Below are 9,232 nucleotides of genomic sequence, written 5' to 3' on the forward strand. Positions count from 1 at the left end.
AAGTATAGTATAAGATATTTCAACTAATACAAGTCTTATACCAGATTTAATGATTTAAATCAAATTAAGATTTAAATAAGAAAATTAATGTTTTTCATTATTTCAAAGAAAATTATAGAGTAATGCTCCACTTGTAAATAGGAACCAGTACTAATTATGTAAATATGTATTATTTGCTAAATGTATAATGGTTCAAGTAATACAATTCTTACGTTTCTTATATGGTGTAAGTGGCCCTGAAATTAATATAACATAAAATACAATTATTTCCATGAAACATGAACAATTTGCATCAGATTAAGGATTATAATAATCTTGGAAATATATTAACACAAACAAGACATCTTAATATCATCAGTATTTATAGCAAGTGTATATACTAGAAGTTATCTTATATACTCTAGACCAAAGTAGCTTCAAATGATGGCACATGCTCTAAAGAAAGTGTTCTAGATCAAGAAGAACGCAGGGAACCTCCTTTATCGTTCTTCGTTTACTGCATAATATAACGTCGTGTTTTACAGTTCTTAAAATTAAAAGTACGGTAAATCAATAGTTTAAGGACTTTTATTTACTGGAGCTTGTTTCTGTATAATATATTGTCAAGGTGATAGATGTTTTATATAATTCAAATGTAAATTTATGTAATAATTATATTTGAAAATTATGGTTGTTTCTTACAAACAAACAAAAATATAATTTTTGTCTCATTCTTTGTTTATAAGATTATGTGCTAATATAACATTATGTGTATATTTTAGATTCTGTGCATACTATATTAAAAACAAAAATGCTTGTAATGTTATGTAACGAATTTGTTAACATACGCACTTTCACCGGACAATGCGGATATCAAGAAAGTGACATTATTTTCTTGTCATTATGTTGAGCCGATGTTAGAAGAATTTGGTTGATTAAGATCTTTCATGATCTAGGACACACGTGGGTGAAAATCGGCACGAGTGCTGAAACCGTATTTCTAGAACGCCAGCAGTTTTGGTAGTATAAAAATTTTAGTTTATTCATTGATAAGAGAAGAATTATATCTAGAATTGGAGGGAAAATGTGGTCACAAGTTGGAGAGCTTGGTGTTCGAAATTATATTACAACAAGAACCAGAGGCGGTAAGAAATACGACCACCTACTGTTTCTGGAAGTACGGATCTCCATTTCTTGGGCTGAACGTCTTCCACTAAACAACCAAAGTATTTGTCACAACCAAATATTGCGCTAACACTATTCTTATACATGACTTACACACAGATTAATGTCATACTGACTTCACATTACACAGCAAAATCTAAGACACCAACTACTATGACTTATTTAAATACACAGGTTCAAACTTAACGTCTTACTTATCGTTTCTGATTGGGCTTTGTTTGACCCTTGATCAATGCCACCAAAGGTGGTTCATTCCCATTACTAACCACTTGCAATATGCATACTTTAGGTGTATCAGTTACTCGAAGTTAGTCTTAATGCTAACTAAAACAATTTGGGGAGCTCTCAGTGCTCTACGTGGTACATTCTGTATTTAAGAATTAGCAACCCAGGCTGGCATATATACAGTATCACACACATATTATCGTATCCTATATTACGTCGTATATCCATCCATCTATGTGGGGAATACGAAAAAAGATGATATTCGAACTAACAGATAAATTACAAAGAATTGGTCACGATGATGAGAATCTAAATTTGGTATTCGATTTCGTTAATTGAAGCAATACAGATTGTGGAAGTCGTAGAAAATGGTAATATATAGTGATACACTTTCTTTGTAATTACATAAGACGCCGTCCGGGAAAGTTAAAACGAATATCTGCTTACAGTGGGAAATGTTCAGTGTTAGCTATTATCTCCTGTACGCGGTTTGAAATTTTCATGTTATGCCTGCGCTTTGATGATGCCACAACTGATGCAGAACGTAGAAAGGCTGATGGTACGGATTCAGTGTCTGATCCTTCCAAAAAACTGATAATCAATGAAAGGCAGCTGTGTTTGATGAAATGTTGATAGTGTTTTGGGGGCGATGTCCATTCAAAGTGTATATTAAAAAGACAGCAAGATACGGATTCAAAGTAATGTATTTGTGTGGATTTGGGTAATTCCTATCTCAGTAATGAATACATTTATAAAGGTAAGGGAAATATCGGGCAAAGCCTAAGTGAAGTTGAGAAACAGGTTTTGAAAAGTACATAGAGTGTCATCAGACTGATGAAACATTGATAATACACACACTAGTTTGACAGGAAACAACTGCTATTCTTCAATAAAACTGACAGACGTTATAAGTCTAAACGTCTCACTTATGTAGGTACTATGAAGAAGGAAAAGAAAGAGTACTAAAAGAGTTTCTTGCTGATAAAACAAAAGCAATTGGAAGTGTAATGGATTATTTCAGTGAAAACAACACATTATTTTCGTATGCGGCTAAGAAAAATAGAGTAGTCTTACTTGTACCAGCATACCTCACCCTATTGCGAACGATCTGGAAGTCATGAAACCATAAATTTAGGTTTACTACAGTAAAACAAACTGTGACTTTGATATCCTTCACACAAAGAACTCAATTTACTGCACTAACAGAAAAACCCGCCGTCGTTAGCTGTCATTCTTTTTTATCTTTCTAAGCCTGTGTATTTACTAAGCCTGTCTGTGGGAAGGGTTTTCTATTCTAGAATTTATTGAATAACTTATATTGTATTTAGTTTTACCTAGCTTATAAAACAAGAACACTAGCTATCAAGTAATTATGTAGGTCAAAATGTAGCCATATAAATTGTGAACACTTTATTACACTATTGACTACTGATAATATATAACAAATTCTCAGGTTTCATGGAATCAATATCATAGTAAATAAAGTGGATATTATCTATAGCATGAGAACGAACATCTTTCTTTCAATATTTTTCAATAACAATTATTTACAAAAAATGAAGACAAAATTATAAGCATAAAATTTATGACATACTAGTAGAAGGAAAAGCATTAGTGTTGATTTCCTTTCAAACAAATGGGCATTTTATGAGTGGCAAACGTTTAGTTATCAAAATCACTTTCCTTGTGTTTGCACAAAGTTAATGATAATGGTAAAAAATATTTTCCAGATGGTATTGACAAAAGATGGGTTATAGTAACATTGGTATTATGTTACATTACAATCACCACAGGCACTTACATCACAAAAGAAAAGTTGTTAGATCAAATAGTAAAAAAGAAAGTATATTAAAATCATTGGTTTGGTTGCAGAAACTGCATCTTTGGATGTTACACGAAAGTCTGTCTAAGGATGACATGTGTTCTAATACTCTAAAAGAGGTGGAATGCCATTATTACGAACTTTTTCATTCCCGGTATTAATCATACCTAGTACAACTTTTAAAAACTATTTGACTTGAAAACTGTCATATGGGAAAAAAAGAAAGCACCGAAGTTTTAAGCTAGAATATTATAGTGCAATATATATACTGTCACTCAATTGTGCTGTTGTATATTTCATGCGATATATGGTTTATCTATAACTGTAGATTGGAAAATTTATTCGCTTTGATTTTTATCATAAATCGTGCAATACAGAAATATTATATTTGTGTATTGCATAGCATATAATTCATTTCGTTTATCAACTGTACTCTCTATTAATAAAATATCCAAATGATACATTTGAAAGTTTGCGACAATTTATTTTAATCACATAATACCGTCAAATTATAGTATTTAGGCCTCCACTTTCGACGATATTAGTGGAAGAATAATATTAATATACAAATACTTCCGACATTGATATGTCCTAGATATATATACATATTTAAAATTTCTTCTATAAAATCTCATATACAATATTTATACAGATACAAAGTTCTATTCAACTTATTTCATGTAGCTTATATTTTTGAATTCTTATTATTGAAGTCTTTCTGTCTCGATATGAGTGTTTGTAGTAGTATATTTTGCTTGAATAAAGAGAAACATCCTATATATGGTGTAATTACTTAGTATCGCATTTAAATGCAGCCCTCAAGCATATTATGACAACACAGTCTACAAGTTTGTTATTCAAATAGTAAAATTTCTAAAGAAAATTATGTTTTCTTAAACTGCAATTGATACACTTTCTCCTTTCTTAAAACTAAATTCGCGCGCCAAGTGTTCAATTCAGTGTTGCCAGCTTTAGCGTCCGGGAATGAAACACGAAATTATTCACTGCAAGAAAATTCAGTTTTATAAAATTACATGACACAAAGAAGAACTAAAAAAATGTTTTCAATAACTAGCAGGTCTAATAATCCAGTTTACAGTCGACTAAAACAATGTCCATTTGTTTAGATTCAAATTGGCAACGAGCTCCTTCGTGGCTAAGCGATTAGCGTACGCGCCTTTGGCGTGGGAGACCTAGGTTCGATTCCCGGCGGGAGCTCATGTGGTTCGGATTCCACGTTAATCAGTAGGTCTACGTCTCATATAGCCTCGCTGCTTAACGGGACGCTAAACTAAATTCAACTCAACTCAACTCAAATTGGCAACATGCAGAAAGGGTGAAACATTTACAATTGCAGAGTGAGAAATCCGTCTCTATAATTGGCGGAATGTGCTATTGTCATAGAAACAGTTCTTCTTGCCTCATTGTTATGACTTCGTGCAGGAAAGGAAAATAAAACAGATATCAGCATTTGTCACAAAGAACAAGTTGTTTCTAATAGACTGCATGATCATGTATTGTACAGCTGTTTCAATAACATTACTAATTAATAAATTTTCAATCTAAAAGTTACTCACCATGAGAACTATATTGAAAAAGAGCCATCTGAATGAAAGAAAGGAGCGTATTGCAGCTTAGAACCCAGAACGTGTGGTGACCCATCTATAAATCGAAAAACAAATAGTAATGCATAAGTTTCTATTAATATACTTAATTTGTCTGGTATGTGAATTACAATCAGTAATGAGATAGACATGTTTTTTTTTTGGATATCAAATTTATAATAATATAAAATTGACATCAACGACACAAAGATAACTTTCCATTTATATACGTTACATGTAAATTCACTTCTCCCTTGATTTTATGCTGAATATCTAGAAGATACATTTATCTTAAAAAGTTCTAGAATTGATTTAAATCGAACCATAAAGAAAACATTCTTCAGTAACATTAAATTATATAATTAATTACATGTTACATTTTTGAACACAATGAAACGCTAGGCTCTTCTTCGTGACTAAACGGTTATCGTACGCCACTATGGAGTTGGAGACAGGGGTTGTATTCCGGACGGGAACTCATGTGGTTCCGTTTCTTCGTTACTTAGTAGGTCCCGTCTCATGTAGCCTCGCAGCTAAAACGGACGTTAAACTCAAAATCAAATGAATGCTACAATAAAACCCTACTGATTACCTTATTAAAACGTTAAACAGTAAGTTCCCTGTATGTACGGTGTAGATAATTCAAATTATTATTTTAATATGAATACATAAATTACCTTTGGAAAATTACATTTTTATTGTTTCTTAGGTATTTTTCTTGATTTGATGCACAATATTCTATATTTTGCATAGCAGTGTGTATTTCTCCCCCAATAGTATGGAATTCTTATAACTTCACATGTATTCCTTATTATATAATTTAACAATAAATTGCAGTATATTGAGTTATATTGCTCTTATGTACAGTTCTGACAAATTCCTTTGAAAGTTTCTTGGCATTTGCTCTTAATTATTATACATTGTAGAGGAGACAGCAAGACTACATATGCCACTGAAAGCCCACAATTACAATGCCGATACATATCATCAAGGGTTAGCAAATAAGTGCAAAAATTATATCTAGAATAATCACCCCTCCATATTTAGACAAGTGGGTGGGAGTTCATTACCTGTGCCAGGGATACGAAAACTACTTCTTGTATGACAGATACGTCCACTCCGAAAGTTCAATCTGACCCGTGACACGATTCCTAATCTGATGCAGAGGGCAATGATTCCCATTCTTGTTTTAATATATTATATTAGGTAGAGTACTTGTTATCTTCGTCTCCCTCAGTTAGTAAAATTTGCCAATCACTCACCTAGTTTATTAAACTGCTATGACCGAGTGAAAAACATTTGCCATAAAGAGTGCAATGTTATTATTTGGAAAGAAAAACATTTAGTCACTTTACTTCCATTTTATCTGGGAACAAATATTATTTTATTTTTGTTTCTGTACATCGGCTACAAATGCTTATCTGCAGAAAAAGAATCGAAAAGTAAGATTGAAGGTACGACCACAGTTTTTATTAGTAGGTACTATCTCGGAATTTGATTGATGGGAGAATCAAAATTATTGGAAAACCCAGTTATGATATAGGTCCCGATTTTGAAACCCACGACATCCCAGATACTAAGTAAGCACTCTACTACTGTGCCAGGCCTCATTCTGAAACAAAATTACTTCTGTAAATGCAAATGAAGTGTTCTCCCTATTTGCTTACCTCTTTAAGTGATTCAAGTATCATGCCTTATCTAATACGATATCTTTATTGTAAATAAAGGTCGTTCCAAAACGGACGAAGAAAGCAAAACTAGCATGAAATAACACACTGAAAGTGGAAACGCAGAAACATAGAACCCTTGAACACAAGTTAACAAACACCAAGAATGAAAGAAGAATTTTTCATCCAATACACTGGCAGATAATCAGTCCTTCCGCAGGTACGTGAATAGCAATACTCTAATGCCAAGTTGTAAATATTTATTTAATAAATATCGAAACGAAATGAGACATACAACTCTTTCTTTGCTCATTTATCAGCTGAATTCTCCGAAAATGTATCGTAAGTAGCAGTGAGAGAGATCTCAAATCGAGCAACTCCGTAACATGTGTTTGGAGTATTTACTTAAATCCATATCTTTTCTATAGTGTTGCCACCAACACCATAAATATACTTATAATAGAAGCAGTTTGCATTGGACATTGTACTAAAGGTTAGTTTTTGCTATTTTGCTGAAATCCATCCGTAATAAATTTTAAAAGTTCTACAAGTTATCCAGTTGAAGAACATATGTTGTTAAGTTCAACTTCGCCCCGTGTAGTGACTCCTTAATGAGGGAAATGAAATGAAATCAATAGTGCTGCAAACAGTTAGTTCTACAAATAACTATAGTTCAAGGAATTGAAGAATGTTGAGCGGACACGGATTGGTATTGTTCCAAAAGATCAGCTGCTTCATTATTTCTCTCCACGCGTTCTCCTTTGAGCTTTTAAAGTTATATTACAACAAGGAGAGTTCGTTTTCAAGCACTTGATAATAAATGACAGCAAGCAAGCGACCGTGCATCACACTATACAAGCAATAAAATTGACACGTGAAAAGTTTTCTTTAATCACAATGAAAATTAAACATAAACAGACGATCTAAAATTCAATCTCAGTAACAGAGTTGGTTTATTTTTCGGTAGGTCCCACAGAGGAACTTAGTGAACACATTTTTGACTGGCGATTCTTCATGGTTTCAGTTTCATCACGTAATGGTAAATACTAACAAGGCAATAGCATATCATTTCTCGGCCCGTTAATACTGCGCCTTAACCCAGTATCAATTTTTCTGTTCTATTTAAATCATGACGGAATAAATGTTTCCATATACTATCCTAGGGAAGAAAATATCCTATTAGCCCCAGTATCTGCGTGCAATAATAGTACTATTTCGTATAATGCAAGAAACTACTTTTGAGACATTACGCAGCCTTATGATGTTCTCTCGCAGTATGGGGAATTTTTTTTAATAACAAGAAATTCTTAAAGCTCACCTTGGGCTATTTATTAATAGTGTAGAGGGAAAATATACAAAACATAGATTTTAGGTATGTCTTCTCTTCGGTGTATTATCATTCTAAGACATATATTTCCTTCCTTTCTTTCCTTCTCTCTCTCTCTCTCTCTGTGTGTGTGTGTATTACACTTATGCACACTGTTATAATATCATTCATTCAGCTGCCCACAAAAGAATACGCAAACTGTTCCACTTCGAAGAACGAAAAAGAGGAAAAGGTACATTTTTCGCACAAAGTTAACATTGAAATGAGTGAAACATAAATAAAGACCTTATGAAGAAAATAACAAAAACTGACCTTTATTTGTGAACAGAAGAAACGAGTATTTCTGTTCACTGCATCTATGAAGGAAGTTCTCTTAATATTGTAAAACAGTCTAGGTAAGCTTGCTAACACCAGCACCGAAATTGGAACTGCATTTTCTCTTCGCACATTGTAAGAAACTTCAGACACAATCTCCTGATGGTTCCTCTTAATACAATAGACTCTTCTCTTATCGCATCACAAAGTATTTCATGTATTTCTGTAATATTGATAACTTGTATGCATTAAATAAAAATGCTTCTTACGTGATACATTACTTACAACATTTTTATTTAACAAGAACTACCCTATCAAAGGTGTCCTTACACACACACTTATGTTGGAATCATATAAATGAACAAAGAATTGAAACATCTTAGCGGAGGTTTAAATAACAAGATATAAATTGATAATTTCGGCATGCATTATCTTAGCTTCACCTATTGGTTTATAGTTATTAATGACTTACTATTATGTTATATCTTAGTAGATCAAACTGAAATATTATAAAACGCTAACACTATTTTAAAAACAATTAACTTAGTTTCAGTGTTGTACCAATAATAATATTACTCAAAGCTAAACATTTAATACGATTCTTTTCAATTGTTGCTTTTATTTTTCAACGTATGCGATAAACACGTTTGATATTTTTATGGTCCAATTGTCTTATTCAATGTTTTATAAATATGTTGTAACATTCAATCATTCTACAACGCATAAAGTACAATGGGTATAATATTACTGAATTTGTTAATAGTTGTTCAGTTCACACAAGTGCTGTTCATTTCATTTTTATTGTGTTTTTAATGTAGGTTCTGTTTCAGTACTTAATAAGAAAACATCTTGCGAAAACGTTGTAATAAGATGAATATGTGGATTTTACATTAAAATTTATTATTCTGTGCATAGAGAAAACAGTGGCATGTTAGTATCAGTTACAAATAAAATTACATGAAAATATTCCAAGGCGAATTATTTTAATTAAATAGTAGGTCTCACATGTTATGTGTTAAGTTCACTATGTATTGGTTAGTACTAATATGTGTAAAGAATTTGGATATTCTGCATAACGGGAAGCCTTACAGTTTTACTTTGTAGAGTT

The 9,232-nt window shown here is 32.3% G+C and overlaps 1 long non-coding RNA gene across 1 annotated transcript; it reads right to left on the bottom strand.

Moving 5' to 3' along the window:
* Positions 1-212: 212 nt before the first annotated feature.
* On the bottom strand, positions 213-8,566 carry LOC145691546 (uncharacterized). The gene is made up of 3 exons (XR_014132408.1): positions 8,122-8,566; positions 4,789-4,873; positions 213-236 (listed from the first exon to the last, which is right to left on the bottom strand). It is a non-coding gene; the product is annotated as an uncharacterized LOC145691546 (long non-coding RNA).
* Between the last annotated feature and the right edge of the window lie 666 nt (positions 8,567-9,232).

The sequence above is a fragment of the Thermobia domestica genome, chromosome 8, assembly GCF_964235325.1.
Source record: "Thermobia domestica chromosome 8, izTheDome1.hap1.1, whole genome shotgun sequence".
In the NCBI taxonomy this organism is placed as follows: Eukaryota; Metazoa; Arthropoda; class Insecta; order Zygentoma; family Lepismatidae; genus Thermobia; species Thermobia domestica.